The following is a 22,486-nucleotide window of genomic DNA, read 5'->3' on the forward strand; positions in this document are numbered from 1 at the left end:
GCCCTTGATATCGATGTCAACACCTGGGAAGAGCTCGCTCTAGACAGATCAAGCTGGCGACATGCTCTGATCACTGGTCTGAAAGCCGGAGAGGAAAGCAACGCTTGCTAGCTGATGAAAGACGATCACAGAGGAAGAAGAAGCAGCTCCAACCAACACCAGACTCAACCTTCAAGTGGAGCAAGTGCGGCAGGGACTGCCACTCGCGCATTGGACTACTTAGCCACATCAGACGCTGCACAACCACCAACCTGGACATCTCTCATGGTCGCAGTTCCATCGTCTCTCGAGACTAACGGATGCCAACAACAACAATGAGCTCCTTATTTATCGTAATCAGCTCGAAAATTCTCATTTAAATGTTTTCTACTGTTAAAATGGGTCCCTAACTAGATACTGTCCAACAGACACCGAAACCAAAATCCTCTAAGTAAGGGTACAATTAGTACAGTATTGAGATACTCTATGCTCAAGGTGGGTGCTTCACCTTTAGTACCGAAAAAGCGCCTCTTATTTTTCTGATTCGCCTCGAAGAAATTTGTTAATGCATACTTCGTGGGTCGATTCTACATCTATCTGTCTATCTATATATCTATCTATCTATCTATCCATCTATTTATGTGCGTGTGTGTCAAAGAAGGGCCCATGTCAAAGATGCTTAAAGAGGGGACGTAAGGGCCCAACTTGATACGTAAAATAAGACATTCTAACGGCATGTGCTGTACCGGCCACATTTCTCTAGCCGAGAATTTCTTGACAGCGGCTCGACAAATTATTTTTATGTTTTCCTACTGTTGGAACAGATCCCGAGCTAGGTACTGTCCAAGAGGAGTTGAAATCAAAATCCCCTAAGTAGTCGTCAAATTACTACAAATTATAGATATATTAGATCAGGGTTGTCAAACACGCTACCCGCAAGGCCGTATCCTGTGCCCCGCAAAATGATTGGTGTCACAAGGTGTCATGAGAGATAACAAAAACGGTGCAGCCCTTGGGCCATCAAAAATCCCCTAATGCGGCCATCATGGTGGTTAGAGTTTGAGATCCCTGTATTAGATGTATATTGAGCGTGTTTTTCAAACGAGGTACTCACAGAGTGCCCCTTAATTCGCTGATTCCTCTCAAACAAATTCGTCGTGGGCCGACGCTGCCCCATAGAGAATAAGTGTCAAAAAAGTGTCTATGTAAAAAATTTATTTAAAAAATCTTCTTAATAAATGCATTGTATCCAACCCCTTGATCTAGCGGACAATTTCGTGAAATCGGTTCAATAAATATTAATCAGACCTTTCCTACAGTTAAAATGGATACATAGTTAGGCATTCCCGAAGAGACGTTGAAATAAATAGTTTATAAGTAGAAGTTCAGTTAGTAAACATATATTGATACAATTGATGCGTGTTTCTCATACTTGCACCCGCAAGATGATCCTTATTTCACCAATTCCTCTTCACGAAATTTATTAGGACTTCCTTGGTAGGTAGACTTCCTCCATTGTAAATAGGGTAGGACGTAATGTCTCAACTGTATGCATCGAATAAAATCTTCCAACCGTATGTGTTGTATGCGACAAATTCTCTACAAACTTTTCCTACTGTGGGAACTGATTCCAAACTAGATGAAATCAAAGTCCTCTAAGTCATTTTATAGTTAGATCAAGTTTTAGCTCAATTTGATCCACATTTTGCGTTTTTCACAGATGGTACATCCTAAGGCGCCCCTTCATTCGCAGTTTCATCTCCACGAAATTCGTCAGGACTTCCTTCGCAGGTGGACTCGATCTCCTAGAGATAAAATATCCATGGAGGGTTCATGTCAAGACTGTCTAAAGAGTGGATGTAATGTGGCCCACATGTATATAATCTTAACGGCATGTGATCTGCTCGACTTCCTTTCTTTAGTTTCTCGAAATCTGCTTGACTAATTTTCTTTACCCTTTTTCTGCTGTTAGAAAGGGGTCTTATTTCGAAACAGTATAAGAGGCGTTGAAATCAACATCCTCTAAGTAAGGGTCCCATAAGTACAAACCATAGATATAGTTTATACACATTTGCGTGTTATTAATACCCGGTACCCCTTAAGGCGCCCATTATTTTGCTATTTCGTCTTCACGAAATTCGTCAGGGCTTCCTTTGTAGGTGGGCTCTATTTCCTAGAGATAAAATATCAATGAAGGGTCCATGTCAAAACTCTATAATGGGGGTACATAATTTCCCAATTGTATACGTAATGTAAAATCTTAAGCATAAGTTGGTATATATATATATATATATATATATATATATATATATATATATATATATATATATATATATATACGGCATGTGTGATACCGAACTTCTTTTTCAAACCGAGAAAATCTCAACATCGGCTGTCGACTTTTTTAAAACTTTTCCTCATGTTGGAAACGATACCGGGTTAGATATAGCTGAAGATGCGTTGAAATTAAATTCCTTTTAGAAGGGGTTTAAATATTACAAATATTTCACGAATCTGTCCACATTGTGCGTGAGTTTTCATACCCAATAACCATAGGAACCCGCTAATTTCGCTGATTCTTATCGACGAAATTCGTCAGGATGTCTTTCTTAGGTTGCTTCTATCCAACAGAGTTAAAATCGTAAGGAAGGGTCCCTTTAAAAACTCTTCAAAGAGTGAACGTAATGTCCCAACTGTATACGTAAAATATAATTTTCTTACGGCAGGCAGTGTACCCTAATCCGTTATACAGCCAAACGTTTCTCAGAATTGGCTCGACTAGTTTTCTATAACATTTTCCCACTGTTGGAGCACTGTTGTTTATATTTGACTTAATTTATATCTTATTTATTTGTCAGCTTTAAAATCTTTTTATTTTTTAATGTCATTATATGTCAAAATAATGTAGTTTGGTTTACTAGGAAATAATATTTTTTCCAGAAAATATTTTGACCCTGACTCTTCATTTTTGTAAACATAAAGCTGGCCTGTTTCTTGACCTTAATTCAAAATTAGTAACAGTCACGTGAACAAGTTATTTTGTATTTTTATTGTGGGAATAATAAGGTTGAGATCGTGGCTGTTTTGGATATATGACCCTCGACTTGTAAATAGCTTTTAGTGAAGTAAACAACTTTTATTCTCAGAGTAATAAGGATACAGGGGCTACGTGATATTTTATATATAAACATGATCACGTGATCCTCTATTTTGCAATTAGACATTTCCGAAATTGCGCATTACTTAGATTAAATAGTGATGTTTAGAGATCGATCTCACAGTCTGGGCTTAAAAACGCTTGATGTCAAGTCGTTTCCTTCTGTTGTAGCCAGTTTTTTAATTCTATGTTAATTTTTCTTCAGATTATTTGGATTCTTAAAGATTAATTCGTTTCTCTGGAAATATTTGTTGTGCTCATACAGAATTCTTGAAATAAGACATTTCGTAAAAATAATTTTGGGTTATCAAAAACCGGAGGATTATTTTTTGTTTCTACAAGGAACTGTAGACAACAACAATGAACAGGATTCAGCATACGTCATCGCCTTCCATCTTGGATTCTTCGTCGGGACTCGAACTTGAAATCATCAAAACATTTTAGTTGTTGTTGTTGTTGTGGGGTTTAACGCCATTTTTCAGCACACGATAGGCTATGCATGGCGGCCAGTATTAATGGTGGAGGAAGAACCCGGGAAAACCTCGGGAAGAACCACCGACCCACGAGAAGCTACTGGCTAGCTTTCTCACATACCCACATTAGCCGAATCCTAGACTCGAACCCACGCAGACAGAGGTGAGATGGCAGTGATCCGTAACGGAGAGCGCTTTAGACCACTCGGCCACTCGGGGCCCCAAACATTTTAGTATTACGACTTCTAAACTTTTATTCGTGGATTATTCTTGGAGTTTGTTTTTTGGCTTTGATTCTTAAAACCGTAAGTTCTTATTCTTTTATTTTTACAGCATTTTCCCAGGGAAATAAATTATTTGTTAAATTTGTCAAAGTTTGTTGTTTTCATTCTTTCTTGCGATGCTGTTTATTCGAGACGAAACATGTAACATAAGAATTGGGGGCTCATCCGGGATTTTGAATTTTGGCTAAAATATTTAAGAAAACTTTGTTGTCTTTTTTATTTGAATTCCCTATGTTTTTGAAGTCTTAGTGAAATTGACAAACATTTTCTACAACGTCAACAAAAGTGGAAATCTTTTTTTTCAAATCCTACCCAGGAACAATAAGATCTTTTTAAATAAAATGAATTGATTCAACTTTCCAGAAAATACGATATTTCTGAGGTAAAGGCTTCCTTAACGAAACAAGAAATAAGAAATATTTTGGTTCAGCTTTTGGCACAAAAGAATTTTTTGGATAAAAATGCTTTGCTTTCGATCAGTAAGTCTGTATCTGACTCCGAAATAAAAGTGATGTGATGTGATGTGATGTGATTTTGATTTTTAACGTAGCTTTAACAATTTTTCAGTCATATCGCTACGATGTCTGCAATGTGGCAGTTTATAGTGATGTCTAGCACTGGGGCATCATGCCGCAGACATGTAGCATGATGTCCCACCCAGTCACATTATCCTGACACCGGGCCGACCAGTCCTAACACTAACCTCTTAATGCTGAGCGCCAAGCGAGGCAGCTGTTAGTACCATTTTTGTAAGTCTTTGGTATGACTCAGCCGGGGATCGAACCCACGAGCTCCCGCATCCAAGGCGGACGCTCTAACCACTAGGCCACCGGAGCGGTCGAAATAAAAGTGAAGGAATTAGAATTAAAGTACAATATGGAATTGGAGTTCAGGAAGTTGGAGCTTCAGAAAGAAGAAAGACAAAACAAACGCAAATACAAGCGGGAAAAAGAGAAAGAAGGACAAATGCAGTTACAAGAAAGAACAAATGCAGTTACAATATGAGAGAGAGAGAGAGAGAGAGAGAGAGAGAGAGAGAGAGAGAGAGAGAGAGAGCAAAAACGTCGAAACGTTGTGCATAGCCATTCCGATCTATGAACTTACGATTGGCAATGTACAAGGATCTAGGCTTCCGACCTGTCAGACTTCCGATTCCCGATCATCCAAGCTTTGTAAGCTAGGGTTCAGGTAAAGGAAGATAACAAACCTTTACGTAAATTAAAATTACCGGAAGCCATTACAGATATCTGCCGCGCAGATTTCAGAATGAGCAAAAATGTGACGCGTCTCTACGTGCAAACGCGAAGAAAGCATTATCGGGTACCGTGAGGAAGTGTAAGAACGGGCGTTCCTCTAAATTCCTTACTTGAAAATGTTTAATGTATAGGGAATACTCTACACTTGATAGGAAGTTCTTGCAACTAGTGGTCCCCCATAAATCCAGGTCGCATGTACTCGAGGTCACGGAGGAGTCGAGTATGGCGGGTCATTTAGGCATGAAGAAAACAACAGAGAGGGTATTAAGAGAATTGTATTGGTCTGGTGTCAATATCGACGTAGCGCGGTTCTGTCGCTTGTGCGAAGTTTGTCAGAAACCTGTCTCTAAGGGCAGGTTAACTAGAGTACCGTTAAGTCAAATGCCATTGATAGATACTCCGTTTAAAAGAGTGGCCGTTGACATTGTGGGACCTATATGTCCAAATACAAATCGGAAAAACCGACACATCTTGACGCTGGTAGAATGCGCTACCAGATACCCCGAAGCCATAGCTTTGCCATCGATTGAAACCAAACGTGTATCCGAAGCGCTCGATGACATGTTCAGCAGGGTCGGAGTGCCCGAAGAGGTTCTTACGGATTATGGAGCTCAGTTCACCTCAGATCTCATGGCAGAAATTAGAAGGTTGTTGTCCCTTAAACAGTTGCGAACGACACCCTACCACCATATGTGCAATGGGTTGGTCGAGAAATTCAACGGGACGTTGAAGCAAATGTTGCGACGGAAAAAACTTAAAGACCTAATAATGTTTCCTACCTTAAATAAACTCAGCATGTTTTTGTTTCTTCTATGTTTTTTAATTTCATGGTGTTTGTGTTCGTAATGTTATCATTATATATGTTTTTTTTATATTGTAGGTGTTGTCTAATGTTGTAAAGATTAGGCGCTATACAAAGTCCTTATTAGTAGTAGTAGTAGTATGTATGTGGAAAGACCTAAGGATTGGGATAGGTATCTGAACGCAATTCTGTTCGCGTATCGTGAGGTTCCTCATAAAAGCTTTGGCTTCTGCGCGTTTAACTATTGTACGGTAGGACAGTTCGTGGTCCTATGCGCATTTTACGCGAACTGTGGTCAAACGAAGTCGCGGACGAAGAAGTCGAATGACGCAAGACAAACTAGCGAAATCTAGTCGTAGGTACGCGAAGTACTACAACCGAGGAACGCGGAGTAAAACGTTTGATGTAGGCAATCAAGTGTTCGTGCTTCTCCCGCCAAATAAAAATAAGCTGCTATTCCAATGGAAGTCAAACAGGTGAAAGGCGAAATGGACTAAATCATTGACGTGGAGGGTAAGTCCAATATATTTCACGCCAATATGCTTAAACTCTACATAGAAAGGCCTAGACAAACAATAGATAAAGGGGTCTTGAATGTAGTATGCATAGCGGTGATACAGGATAAGTCGTGTGACGAATCGGAATCGTCTCCAGTACAGAAATGCCCCTTGAATACCCCACTGACGTAGGGAAAGAAGGTATTGACCAGATCAATGTATGCCCGAATTTATCAGTGGGTCAGCATACACAGATATTGGAGGTTTTGTCCCAATACCCTGACGTGTTTACGGACAAACCGGGCCGTACTGGATTGATTCAACACGAGATCAAGTTGAATACCTCTGAGCCGATCAGGATTAAAGGATATCCAATACCCTTTAATGCGCGGGAGACAATCAACGAAGAAGTGGGGAAAATGTTAGACAAGGAAGTGATCGAACCTTCCAGTTCTCCGTACTCGTCCCCTGTTGTGTTAGTCAGAAAAAAGGACGGGAATAACCGTTTCTGCATTGATTTTCGGCAATAGAACAAAATCACCGTGTTCGACGCAGAACCAATGCCAGATATGGAAAGATTTTTTTCGAACTTGGCAGGTCATAAATACATTCCCAAATTAGACCATACCAAGGGATATTGGCAGATACCAATCGCTGTAATGCCCGCGAATTAACGGCATTCGCGAATCCGAAAGGTCTTTATCAATTTAAAGTTATGCCTTTCGGTTTAGTCAACGCCGGTGCGTCATGCGTTCGTCTCATGCGCAAACTGCGAAACGGTATGGAAAACGTCGACAGTTTTGTAGATGATATCTTTGTTTATACACATACCCATGTATGAACATGTTAAGGTATTACGGGATCTGTTCGATAGACTTCACACTGCAAATCTTACAGCTAAGCCCACCAAATGTAGTATAGGGTATTTTAGCCTAGAGTGTTTGGAACATCTCGTGAGTGGATTCGGTCAGTTGAAACCTGACCCAGATAAAATAGGAGCAATTAAAGATACACCTAGACCAGAAACTAAAAAACAAGTACGATCTTTCCTAGGTTTGACTGGGTTTTACAGGAAATGTGTCCCCAATTTTGCGGCTATTGCCAGCCCATTAACAGACTTGACTAGGAATGGGCAACCGAATAAAGTTCCCTGGGGGGTGTGCCAGGGAAAAGCATTTAATGCTTTAAAACAGAAACTGGTAAGTGCACCAATCTTAAAGTTACCAGAATTGAACAAAACTTTTGTGCTGAGGACTAATGCGTCCGATACGGGTCTTGGGGCTGTTTTACTACAGGAGCAAGAGGGGATAAAATTGCCCATTGCTTATGCAAGCAGGAAATTGCTCCCTAGGGAGCAAAACTACTCCGTGATTGAGAAGGAGTGCCTAGCCTTAGAATAGGGGATAGGAAAATTCCATACGTACCTTTTCGGGAGAGAGTTTACCTTACAAACGGACCATCAGTCGCTCTTATACTTGAACAAAGCAAAGGTCACCAATGCAAGATTGGTGCGTTGGGCGTTGTCTTTGTAATCGTATAGTTTCCGGATCGAAGCGATTCGAGGATCGGAAAATGTGGGTGCTGATTTTTTAAGTAAGGTGTAATTAGAAGATCATTTTCGTTCAGTATTCAAATTGGAAGTTTTAACAATTGTTTATGTTCACATTCCGTGATTTTTCTAAAAGTGTTAGCACTTTTTTTTAGGTGAGAAGTATTGTCACGGAATTAAATTCTTTTATTTATTGAATACATGTACTCGGGTTTCGTTTTTTGTTACAACGATACCCGAGGATGATTTATGTATATTGTGTCGTATTTCGAAATAGTGAGTTCGGTTCATCCCATGCTGCACGTGCGAAGTGCTCTCGATGGGACGAACTAATGCATATAATGCACGGACTATGTGTATAAATACTTCACCGTACGTAATATTCTTTACAATACGGAATAGTCTTGTCAGCCGGCAGTCTGCTCCAAAAACTTGCACATCTTCAGCCGTCGAGGTATGTAAGTTTATTAATTTCTAGTTTAAAACCTATAACTACTGTACTACCACCTTTATTTTTTAATCTTTGCTATGTAGCTTTGGTTTACGCAGTATAATGCACGGGTCTAGGAAATTACCCCCCGGTATATTACCCCCCTGCAACTACTCCCGTGCCATTTTCAGGGACCCTAATCTAGACCAGTGCCCCCATGCTTTCTTCCAGTTCACATATAAGTTTTCTCTTTCTACTTTAATTATTATATTTTTGGTCATGTCATTTCTAATCCAATTATGAGAGTTTTTCGTCTAAGTCCCAAAATTCTTTTTTATCTCTATATTTCATTAATAAGTCCTTTATACTTTTATATTTTCTCGGTGCTTCCAGTAATTTCATGACATTATTATTTTTGTATATCCCCTCCCTATTCCGTAACACGAACCCAAACCAATATATATATATATATCCCTTCCCATGGTAATTTTGGATCGTCGCTCAGTCGTTTAAATCTATTTAGTATATTAGTAGTTTTTAAAATTAATGGGCTTGGTATACCTGTAACAAGATAACCGGGTGGGATATCTCGGATTAACAACAGAACACGTAATGACGACACATATATATATGATTTAATGTGGCGATTTATATGAATAGTGGATTATGAAGATGTGTGCGTATTTATAATCCAAATATTGGATCTATTTAACATAAAAAACGCACAGTTTCAAAGATGGAAAAAATATACAAATAAATTAGTTCAGTAACCCTAAAATACAGGATAAATGATTTCACAAATGATTTTGTAATGGAAAGATGAATATAGTTCACTCAAATAGTAAACAATGTAAGTCTTTACACATAGTAAAAAAAATGTATTCGCTCAGGTAGCGAAATTATGTCACTAAACAAGAACGGATATACAATCTATCCTTCCAGTCCTGAATAATACACTGGGTCTTACTAACCCAAAATTAGCATACAGCTAAAAATACATGTGTGGAGATGCACTCCGTCACCCGTGCACCATATCCGCTCCACAGCTCCTCCGAATCAATTTCACAACCAATATAGACTCCGGACCCTCGGAATACTATGATCACTTGAAACATTAGACCCTCCGGACACTTGAAATATTAGACCCTCCGGACCCCCTGGTCCTTTGACGGCTCTACAACTGGGTCACCTTAGTCACTCTTGACATTCCGGACGCTAGACATTAGACGCTCCGGCACCTTAAACGCTCCGGACACACGGACGTTTCTACCCTCTGACAACACCGGACACCCCGGATATTCCTACCATCAAAACACTCACTCAGCTGAAAATATACCCGATACAGTGTACTACACTTGATACAGACATAACGTAAGGACGTTATACATGGTAAGTTAAAAAGATTATATTATTATGGCAATTACAAAACAGAGGTTCAATAGTAAACCTAACCCTGCTTGATAAGACAATAGTAAACAATTCTTTTAAAAAATGTAGCTTTACATTACCAATATAAATCCTGCACTACGTCGCAACAAGAATAAAAAAATGCACGCATTATGGTATGTAAAGAAAACTATAACAAACATGCAAAGGTAAATATGGTAATACACTAGTTATCACTTAAAACCCAAAACATTACCTACCCCTACAGCTGGAGTTGTGCGATTCCTTTTAGCAGGCCGCTTGCTGACAAAACCATTAGTATTGTAAAGGTCCTTTACATGTAGTAACGTATTTATACTTTTAGAATTTTCGTTATTCTTTATCAAAGGCACCTTGCACGTGTGGCACAGGACGAATCGTACTCACGATTTCGAAATACATAGACCATATTAAAATCACCCTCGGGTATCGTTGTACAGAGAAAAGAAACGAAACCCGAGTACATGTATTTAATTAACAACATTTACACCATTCCGTGACAATACCTAATCCCCCCAAATCTCTCGTTTTATTCAAAATTTCTTTTATTACGTAGTGTAATTTAAAGTCCCATATATAATTAATTATAGGTTTGTCTATATTATTCAATGTTACATTATTTATGTTAGTTGATTTCATTATATAGTTAAGGTTACTGTACATATAAGTTTTGGCCACTTGGGCTCGTTCCATTAAGCATAAAGGCGTAAGTGCCCAGATATCAACATTCCGTTTAATCTCACTTTCCATTTTTTTACAGTTTTCTTTCTCCGTTTTTGCCAAAGCACACCCCGATTGCTTTAACGGTATCTTTGAATACATGGGCAGGTATGCTTGAGTGCCTACCACACCAGTTGCCTATCTCTAATATTTCCGTTTTGTCTTTATTTTTGATCCGGACGCTTGTCCAAATTTCTCATGTTCCTTTATTAGGTGTTCAAAGGATTTTGGATCATCTATAAAGTTGGTGCAATCATCTGCATGTTGTAGCATTTTCACTTCATCTGTAATATTTGGAACTTTTATACCTTTAATTTCTTTGTTTAGTTTTATGCTAATGCTCAGCATTTCAATTGCTATTACGTATAATAGCATGGATAGTGGGCACCCTTGCCGCACTGATCGTTTTATGTCGAATTGTTCTGTCATTGCTCCGTTATTTTGTACTCTAGAAGTTATGTTATTTTTTAGTATCTTAGTCCATTTTCGGAAGGGCTCTCCGAATCCAGATTTTTCCAGGACTTTTTGTATATAATTATGCTCTATTCTATCAAAGACTTTTTCCTGGTCAAAAAGTACCATAGCAGCTTTTTGTCCCTTATTTTGTAGATATTCGATTATTGTGCTTATATTTAGAATATTATGTTGTATGTCCCTATTTTTTTGGCCCACATGTTTGATTTATATTTATTATATCCCCTATCCCCTTTTTTATTCTATTACTTAATATTCTACTCAGTATCTTGTAGTCTGTGTTGAGGAGGGAGATGGGCCTCCAGTTTTTCAAATCTTCCCTATCCCCCTTCCCCTTGTATATTAAAATAATTATCCCCTCCTTCATCGTTTCTGTCATTTCCTTATTCCGTAAAAATATGTTATATAACCATTCGAGAATGGGCAACAACTCTCCGCAGAAGTTCATGTAGAACTCTGCAGAGAGTCCATCTCCTCCTGGTGATTTCCCCTTATTCATTAAGTTTATACTCTCTAAAATTTCCTCTTGCGAGATAAAGTCATCGCATAATTTTAAAATCGAATTTAATTTTATCACAAGGTATTTGGTTTAAGTAGTTATCAATTTCATTATCTGCTATTTTCTGAGATTCGTAAAGTGTAGTATAATAATTCTTAATGTGTTTCATAACTTCCTCTTTCCCTGTGATTGTTGTTGTTGTTGTATTAATTTTGATTTTATTCATAGTTTTATCTCCCCCCATTCTTTTTCCCTCCCTTTTATATAACCCCTCAGCTTTTTTGTAAATCCCCGTATATTTCCCTGCCCTAATTTCTCTACCCCTGTTTTCTAATTTATTTATTTCTTCCAATCTGTTTTTTTAATCTAGTTTCTGTATTATGGGTGTTATTCAGTTTTTGCATTTGATATCTAATCGCTTCCCTTTCCATTTTTAATTTCCTACTTTTTTATTGCAGTGCTCAATCGCTATTTCCTTAATTTTGCCTTTAAGTTTCTCCCACTCTATAATTATATCTGCATTTTCCCTACTTTTAAGCTTATTTATTTCTTTTTTTGTAGTTTGTATAAAATCTTCATCTTTTAAAATTGAGTTATTTAACATCCATCTACCTTTTCCCCATATTTCTCTAGATTTGATTATTAGTCATATTAATAAGTTTATGATCTGATATTTTAAAATCAATAATGTTAGTTTCTTTATATACATCTTTGTCATAATTATTACAATAAAATTTATCTATACGACTCCCTTTGTTTGTTTTATATTCATACGTATATTGTTTTCGTAATAAATTCTGCCTTCTATACACATCTATCAATTTGTATTTTTTAATAAAGTAATCCATATCCGGTTTTATTCTAATATCGTTTGGTCTATATTATCTCCCACCCAATTAAAATCACCCCCTATAATAATGTTTTCTGTGGCAAATTTCGCCATATATGTATTTAAATGTTCTAAATATATTTTCTTTTGTTCCCTATTTGCTGGCATGTAAATGTTAATTATATGTATTTCATCAATTACCACGTGTATCAACCTCCCCTTAAAAAACTCTCCTACTTCAATTCTATCCCATACTAGGCCCTTTTTGTTTTTAAATAGTATTGCCACCCCCACCCCCTTTTACATCTGTGTGTACATAATCGCTAGTTATTAAGATTCCGTTTAGTCTGCCCTCCATTAATGATTTCATATTATCTTTAAACCCATTATGAGTTTCCTGTATTAATAGCACATCATAGTTTAAGTCTTCTGGAAATTTTAACAATTTTTCTTTACTTATACCATTTACATTTATTGACAGGAGCTGTAAGTTTTTTCCTTCCATTCCTGTCACATATCAGGGTGTTGCTTTTCATTTCTTACTGGTTATTTATCAATTATAATTTATTTATTTTATTGTGAATATTCACTGGAGGGGGCACTGGTCTCCCCACCCCCCTGTACTGAGACCATAGTGCTTCCACTCTCGGCCGTATTATTGCTTGTGTGTTGCATTGAGCTGTCTGTGTTACTCATTTGAGTTGATTCTTTGGTCCCTGTATCTGTGTCCGTGTCCCTTTCCAAATCTTTTCTCTTTTCTCCACTGTCCTGTTTCATTTTCTTCCGATTCCATTGGCCCCTTTTCTTCATCCTCACTTTGACTGTCCAGGTCTGTTTTTTCTTCACAGGACTCCGTTTCTATATGCTTTCCCTCTTCTTTGTTTTGTTTCCTTTTCGATGACTATCTTTCCTGGGGTGAGATTGTATCAGTTTTTCTTTTTCGCCTCCCTCTCTTCGGCATGGGTGTTGAGGTTAATTGTGGAGTGTTATCCTCTTGCTGGCTAGGCTCTACCTCCAGGGTTTCAAATCTATTCCTTATGGGCATGCCTTCCTCTACTTGTATTTCTGATTTGCCGGTTTTGTTGGGGCTTAAATATCCCTCCCAATCTAGGGTCTTATGGGCCTCAATTTTTGTGATGTCCAGTTGGAGGGTATGGATAGTTTCTTCTCTCTCCCTAACAGTTTTTATCAGGTTCATTATCTCCTCCGCCTGTTGTGGTGGTGGTGGTGGTGGTGGTGGTTTTTCTTGCTGGGTTTCTTGACTCGCTGCTTCACCTTGTGGTCTTCTTGCTTCCTTTGCCCCGGGACAGTCTCTGGGACCATGTCCGGTATAGTGGCACAAAGGGCACGCTCTGTCGTGCTCGGACCCCCGGTACCAGGTTTTGACTCGAAACCCTAATACATAGAAAAATATGGGTATTTTCTTGGCGTCTGCTTTGCTCACATATCAGTCCATTGCCCGACTTGATTGGGGCAAACCCCCATATAGTTGCCATTTTATGAGTGATGGTCTTTACTCCCATTTTCTTCTGTAACTTTTCAACCAGCTCATTGGTGCTCACTTCCAGCGGCAGTCCCATAACGTGGACCTCCGTCGCTCGCGGTTCTATGTTTCTAATGAAGGGCACTGTCCTGTATACTCTCGCCACCATTCGTTTTATGTTTATCTCATCCCCTTCTAGCAGCGGTTCATTCCTTTTGGGGTATATTACGTATTTATTTAGTCCCCCGTTCTGCATTGCCTCTCTTGCCTATGTCGATCCCAGCGGTGTGTAGTGCCATAAGTACCTCGCTTTGCCTTGGTGTACTCTCCGCCCCATCAAAGTCTATAGTCTGGCACCCGGCCGGATGGTTGACTATCATTTTGTTGTCTTCTATTATGGTCTGGAAATATTGTTTGATTTTAAATCCGCCTGGGCCATCTTGTCCCTCTCGATCCGTTTCCATTTTGTTTTGTGTGTGTACAGCCGAGATTGGGTCGCACACTACTATTATTCCTATTCCAGTTTTTCTAAATGGGATTTCAATGCTTGGGAGCCGGTCAATGCTCAATTTATATATACTAAATCTATTGAATATCCTATTTAGCAACTATGCAAAATATAAACCAGCAAAAACAAATCTTGCCACTATTTATATATATGCTGAATATCACTCACTCCGTTCTGCTGCACCTAATCCCAGCCGGGATTAATCTTGTGTAGCAATACAGAATAAGTTAAAGTGTTATAAAAAAAAAACTAAATCAACAAAAGTAAATATCAAGTTGTTAGTATGAAAACACTTTTACCTCTCTCTACTACATACAGTTTGCTTTGTCCTTGCCATTTTCAGACGATAAAACAACACACACTGTACTTCTCAAGAAGGAGTATCAGTGGATTGCTTTCCACGTACACTCTGAACTTTATCCATGGTAAAAATATTTCTGGTGATATATATTTTAAAGAACGTGTATGTATATATATTATAGTTTTTCTGGAGCATGCGCATAGAAATAATTTTTGCTTGAAGTATATTCAATGAGGTGAAGCCAATACCCTTATCAGATTGTATTTGTGTACACTTAATTAGAAACCATTTCTGCTCGAAGTATATTCAGTGAGGTGAAGCCAACACAATTGTATAGATGGACCACAGATTAAACTGCTAAAATCATTTTTATTGTTGTGAAGCCAATACTCTAATCAGATTGTGTTTGTGTACACTTAATTAGAAACCATTTCTGCTCGAATTGTATTCAGTGAGCTGAAGACAAAACAATAGTATAGATTGAGCACGGATTATCAGATTGTGTTTTTGTACACTTTAAATTCGTCGTATTTGCATTAGTTCGATTTTGTATCTGTATGTCTAAATGATGCTAATGGCAGGAGGTAAAGGGGGGGGGCAATTGATAGGGGGGTAATGGCGGGGGGGTAATATACGGGGGGGGGTAATTGATGGGGGGGGTAATGGCAGGGGGGGTAGTTGCGGGGGGGAGGGGGTAATTGACAGGATGTAATGTCCTGCTCCCATAATGCACATATTTCTATTCTCGTTTTCTACTTAACAAGGGATTTATATTAGTAATGAAAAGCTACATTTTCTCAAAAAAAACCTGTTTAATATAGTACGATTCTTATCGAGCAAGATTAGGTTTTTTAACCTGTCATTTTGTAATTATTGTGCTGATAATGTAATCTATATAACTTACCGTGTATAACGTTATTACGTTATTATGCCCATGTCATGTATAGTATACGGTATTGGATATATTTTCAGCTGTCTGTGACTGGAACGTCTGTGACCGAAGTGTGTGTCTGTGCATGTGACCGGAGTGTCTGTGTCTGGAGTGACCGGAGTGTCTATAATGTCCGGGGTGACCGGAGTGTCTGATGTCCGGCATGTCCGGAGGGTCTAATGTTCGGAGTGTTCCGAGTGTTTCGAAGTGTTCCGAGTGTCCAGAGTCTGTAGCAGCTGTGAAGCTGAACTGTAGCAGCCGTGGAGCTGAAACAAAGTGTACTGATGACGGAGTGTCTCCATACATGTAATTCGTTAGACGTTGGCTAATTTTGGGGTTCGTAAAACAAAGCGTATCTTTAGGGACTGTACAGATAAGTTGTATATCTGTCCCTCTTTTTTATCACCATAATTTCGCTACCCGAATGAATGCATTTTACTACTTGAGTAAAATTTTACATCGTTTACTACCCGAGTAAACTATATCCATCGTTTCATTGCCAAATGGTTGTGAACCATTCACCTCTTGTCTTTGTATTTGCTAAATTAATTTTTTTATTTTTCATCAAGTCTGTGCGTTCTTATGTTAATTAAATCCAATATTCGGATTATATATACACGCACATATTCATAATTAATTATTATTAATTAATTGCTCATGCAAGTCATCCATTATTAAACCTAGTAGTTATATCATCGTCAAAAGTGTTGTGTTGTGAATCCGAAAATCCCACCCGGTTATCTTGTTACACCATGGTGCGCCCTTATTTCGCTGTTTTCTTTCGACGAAATGTCAGGACGTCCTTGGTTAGTGGACTTTATACCCTAGGATTAAAATATCAAAGAAGGGTCCATGTAAAAACCTAAAAGAGGGGACGTAATGGCTCAAATGGAAACGTAAGATATAATCTTACAGCATCTAAAGAGTTCTGATTGCTTTATCTAGCCGCGATGTTCTAGAAATAGGCTGGAAAAGTTGTTTTTTTTCTTTCTAATTTTCATACTGTTAGGACGGATCACTACTTTCGTACTGTTCAACAGGCGTTGAGATCAAAATCCTCTAATCAGAAGTTTAGTTAGTACAAACACTTTGATTCAGTCTATTAATCTGTGCGTGTTTTTCATACCTGGTACCCGTCGGACGCACCTTATATCGCGGTTTGCTATCGACGAAATTCACCAGGACTTCGTTCGAGAGTTGACTCGATCCCCTAGAGATAAAATATAAAAGAAGGTTCCATGTCAAAACGGTATAAAGATATAATGTTCTCACGGCATGTGTCTTACTCGACCTTCATCAAGCAGTAGATTTCTCGTAGTCGTCTCGACGATTATTATTATATATAAAAAAAAGCTTTTAGAACGTGTACCTAGTTGGAAGGAAATCAAAATCCTCTTAGCAGGTGTTAAATTAGTACAAACTATCGATGCAGTATATTAATATCTGCGTGTTGTTTTTGTTGGGTTTTTTTCGGGGGTGGGGGTGGGGTAATACCAGATACCCATAGGGCGTCCCTTATTATGCTGTTTCCTCTCTACGAAATTCGTTAGGACATTTTTGTGGACGGATCTCTATCCCCTAGAGATAAAATGTCAAAGAAGGTTCTATGTTATAATCTTGTCGTACGAGACCTCCGTCATCTAGCTGATTTCTCGAAATCGGCTCAACGAAATTTCTCGGGACTTTCGTTACTACACTATCTTCTAGAGATAACATCTCATGAAGGGTCCTCGTCAACTCTCTTTAAAGATGATACATAACGACCAAACTGTATAAGTAAGATAGCATCTTCTTGCGTCATGTGCTTTACCTGCCCTCCACTCCCCTTTATAACCCCAGTTTCTGGAAATCGGTTACAAGTATGCTAAGTTCCCCAGTTCCAAGGACTTCAAGACAATATTCAAGTCAACTGAAACTCGTAAATACATCACACAATCCTCCTCTAAGGACATGACGACCACACACGAGAAATCTAAGTTCACACTTGTATGGTTTTTTTTTGTTGTGGTTTCCCTTTTTCTTGAGTCATTAGTAAGCTTTTCGAACCCGAATACTAATACTTAACGCTATGCAACACAAGAAACGACCCAAATGCCTAACACAACTTATTAATCCTATATCAAATTACAAAACACGTATTCCTATCAATATCCTAAACGATTCCTACATGTAGTCAGTGATCTGTCTATATTTAGCTTCATGTAGCACTCTCCGATCAGGTTAGAATTACACCACCGCATGCCCTAAAAAGCTATCATCTGCATTAACTACGTGGTAACCAATTACGCAGTGAATTGGGAATAATGAATAAAAAAATATTTAAAAAAAAACGTGTGAATAAGGAATAAGTATTAAAATGTATGTGAAAATATTTGAATCGGGAATAAGTAACTGGTTACTTATTCCTTATTGAATCGGTAACTGGTTACTTATTCCTTATTGAATCGGGAATAAGGAATAAGTAACCAACTTGATTTCGCTATGTTTGGGATGTAAGGCTGTTGTTCAGATGCAAGGATGAACATATATGGCTGCCAGTACAGCTGGTGGAGGAAAATCCAAGGTAAACCCCGACAAGAACCATGTTCTCACGAAACTTTCTCCCATACCCACATTGGCCGTACACGAGACTGGAGCCCACGCGGACAAAGGTGAAATGGCAGTGATCGGTAAAGGTGGGCGCTTTAGTCCGCTAGGCCAACCGGGGCCCCTCCCGCTACTTATGAATCAATATATATGTCAAAACATTGTACACCGCACTCTGTCGTGAACCGCTCTGTCTATGTTACTTGTGATGATTCAGTTCAGTGATGTAACTTTTTTTCCTTCTTTCTTGTTTTGTTGTTTTTTTTCGCGTTTATTTTCGTGGGTGGGAAGGGATGGTGAACTGGGAAGAAAGTTGTTTTTGTGGCACTTTTGTACCACCGCTGCGTGTAAATAATGCATCGCCATCCTTATTCATGATGTAAGTAGACACATTCGTTTTAATATTTTCGTCTGCAGGTGCTTATCTTAGCAGAATGCCAAAGGATGCCATAGGTAGAAGTATATTTTTCAAATATCTATCAACTGATATAGCTTATCTCATCTCTCAATCACTTAAACTCTGTGTGTGTGTGTGGCTTTAACAATTGTATGGCTACGATGTCTGCAGTTTGGTAGTTTACTGAGATGTCTAGCACTGGAGCATCAAGCCGCAGACATGTATCATCATGTCTCTCAGTCACATTATCCTGACAACAGGCCGACCAGTCCTAACACTAACTTCTTAATGCTGAGGGCTTTGCGAGGCAGCTGCCATTACCATATTTATAAGTCTTTGAAATGACTCGGCCTAGGTTCGAAACCGCGACCTCCCGCATCCACAACCAATGCTCTAAGTACTTAGGCCACGAGAGCGGTCCCTCGGATTTTGAGTATGCAATCATCTACGATAGCCAACCTGTTTATTTTATCTGTGAAAGTTGCACTACAATATATGCCTCAAATTAAGGACAAAATGCTGTATATAAACTAATGCCCGGCTAACCTAATTATCACATCTTCAGAACCTGTTCTCAAATCGTATTGTTTCAACTTCTTGGATTAAAATAATTAAACCAGAAAATTTGCCAAATCGCGAAAACAAAGAACACCACCCAAATATAAGGTGAATAATGGGAAAATTGGGAACATTTTATATCGCACCAAATTATTTTGATAGGTAAAAACCTACCTAAATTATTTAAACGGCTCTTATTTCTAATTTCCATGCAATTTCCCATCCAATTAACCTGAACAAACCAGTAAATCAGGAAGTTTTGTACACACTGACATATTATTCAGTAGGCATGCGTTGTCATAAGTGTTTTTTATATTGAATTTCAGAAGCTTAAATTTCGTTCTTGTTACATATACACAAGCTTAGTGGTTACTGTACCATGCCAAGGAAGAGCAGTCTGTATCAGTATATTTGTGTAAACGCTCACAAAATCGTCGGAATATAAATCAGCCATATAAAAAAGTAAACACGGACAAAATGTAGGGCATCCTCCTTGACAAAGACATATATATATTCTGACCCTCCTCTTCCTTCTGACGGATTTACAATGACGATATATAAGTAGGTAGGTCAAAATATACACGGACGGATTAACGTCGACAAATGCAGACAGTGAGAGAGAAGCACGAGATGGAAAGCAAATATATGCAGTCTTGGCCAGACGCAAAAGAAAAGCACATAAAAATGTCAAATATTCATTATGACTAAAACTTGTACATTTGACACAGGAATAGGCCACAAACTAATTCCATATCAGTCGATGATGAACTTGACTGCACCGCGATTTGGTTAATATTTTTAAAAACCTAATGTGGTTTGACATTAGAAAATCATGGTATTCGAATAAAGATACGCAGAGCCCATTTTTGGCATCGTTCTCTTTTTTGCTACATGTTGCTGATGAGATACTTTTCAATGGAAAGAACGATTAAGCGAATTGTTTAATGTTTGAAATGGTCTTTACTTTCTATCCATTTCATCTAAGAAATAAGAGCAAAATCACCTTGAACTTTCACTGCCCTCATTAAAGAAGACGGTCATCACCAGCAAGTAATTTTCCAGTCTTTAGAAGATATATTCTCCTTGAGGCATTCTTGGTAGCATACTTAATTTTGCATTCAAAGTTTGCATGCTATTTTCATAGGTTGTATTATTAAACAATTATAGGGTTAAAACACGTCTAATCAGAATTGTCTGAGTTTAATATATTCTTGTTTCTTCCCGATCTTTTTCGAGGAGAACTTGTAAATTGTTTTTATATCAAGAAACAAGACCGATATAGGTATAGATCCTTTGTTTGGGGTGTATTGCACTAAACAGCTGCTCACATACTTTTGAGGACCTATGTGGAATACCCTTGTGAGAACATATAAAACGGGCGCTAGAAGACAGGCAAAAAATTATTTCGTGACTGCTTGTTCCCAGCAGCCATAGAAAGTTCGTAATTACATCCTATTTTACAATTTAATAAAATATATCGATAATGTTACATACTTTCCAAACAATCTCACAAGGCCACAACCGCTTACGTATAAAGTGGGGACATAATTCGTAGCATCTTGGATCAAACTTTTCGGATCGAGCGGCAGACGAAAATATTTGGCTTGCACAGTACTCGTATCATTGAGACAGTGTTATGTCTTGACTTCAATCAAATATGAATTATCAAACTTATTGCTCTTAGAAAACCCACTAATACACTAATTCATGGACTAGTATCAAAACAAATCCATATAATTAATACAGATGTCGCTGAAAATGAAAATGTTATGCCATTTTTTACGCAAGGCATAAAATCCAGAAATTACACCTGTCTATTTCACTGTCACTTTAACAGCAGAACTCGACTGTGCTTCAAGACGGTAGATGTTTCGTATGAAACATTGTAGCGAGCTTACATACAAAAAGAGCAATGGTATTAGACCACAGGTTTCCAAGAGTTATCACTCTTACAAGAATTATTATGTACAAGAGACCGGAAACAAAGACCATATTACAAATGTTTTTAAATGACACAAATGTTTATAAACAAACTGAATAAGAATAACAGGAAAGAATAATTGATTCGAAAATGCGTGACGGGGAAAAGAAATTTATATTGACCAAGAGCATGCAGCAAACAAATAAATATAAAAGGTGCATAAAGAATCTTTGAGTTTTCCGAATGTGCATTTTAGTTTGTTGCAAGATAGTCATTTTTGGTAGTTGAATAATCAATGATGCCACTTAAAAGTTTAAAGGTAGACACAGGAATAAATGATCTAACAGTATGTTTCAATTACATTATCTGCTGTCGGTAAACAAGAGGTGAATATTTGTTGTTTAAATTCAAAGCGATTATCCAAGACCACGCACGCATAATTAAGCCCTGGCCTAATGAATGGTAAGTACATTTTGTAGAGATTTGATCTTTATTGGGCAATTTAATCTTCTGAAGCATTGCCAGATGCTTGTATATACATTTACACTCCGTAGATGCATGTAAGCATGACTATTCCGTGTATGTATGTATGTTTGTATGTATATATGTATGTATGTAGATTAAAGGCACGTTATCACAGTCATGGGCGTATATTATCTACTAAATATTAACTTCCAAAGACGCATCGGTAAATTTAAGGACAAATTTGGATTCACCTCATTATACCATACGTTCCTATAACATTTTTCATTTACCTCTTTAATAATTAAATTGTTTGTTAAGCTTTACAACACTTGATGGTTTCGGTTCTTTTTTGATACTTAAATGTGTGACCGTAGAATCGTAACAACTTCTAGTGTGATATACACCCAATCATATACATAAACTTTTAAATGTACTTTTACAACTCCTACAGTATAGGAGTATTTAAGCTTGCATTAAGCGCACTCATTTACAAACTGTGAAAACCACAACCAGCAGGACGATCTAATAACATTAAATAAATGCTCAGATGGAGTAAGTGGTGACTTTAGATGAAGGGAACAGAACAGACCTACTAGTCACAAACAGTCCCATTGTCTGGTGGTTCTGTATGGCAAAAAGATGATATCTTCTTAAAATTAAACGATAACAAAACTGCCAGAAGCTTTAAAAGATAAAGTATACCAAATACACGTTAACATGTACGACTGAGGATAAAAGTCTGAGTTGTTAAAAGGCTTTACAAAGCATACAAAATAAAAAGATATTTCTACAGTAAAATTACAGCCTAAATATATTGTCAGTCTTAATATAAGGCATTTTAAAAAGTGCAAGATTTATTCTGGTGGTACGTCATAAAAAAAATCCTAATTGAGTTCACATAAGACATAAGTCACCCGTTGAGGGTGGAAGTTGATACAGTAGACCAAAATATGTTCTGCTGT

The sequence above is a fragment of the Sinohyriopsis cumingii genome, chromosome 18 (assembly GCF_028554795.1).
Source record: "Sinohyriopsis cumingii isolate HCF-2022 chromosome 18, ASM2855479v2, whole genome shotgun sequence".
NCBI lineage: Eukaryota > Metazoa > Mollusca > Bivalvia > Unionida > Unionidae > Sinohyriopsis > Sinohyriopsis cumingii.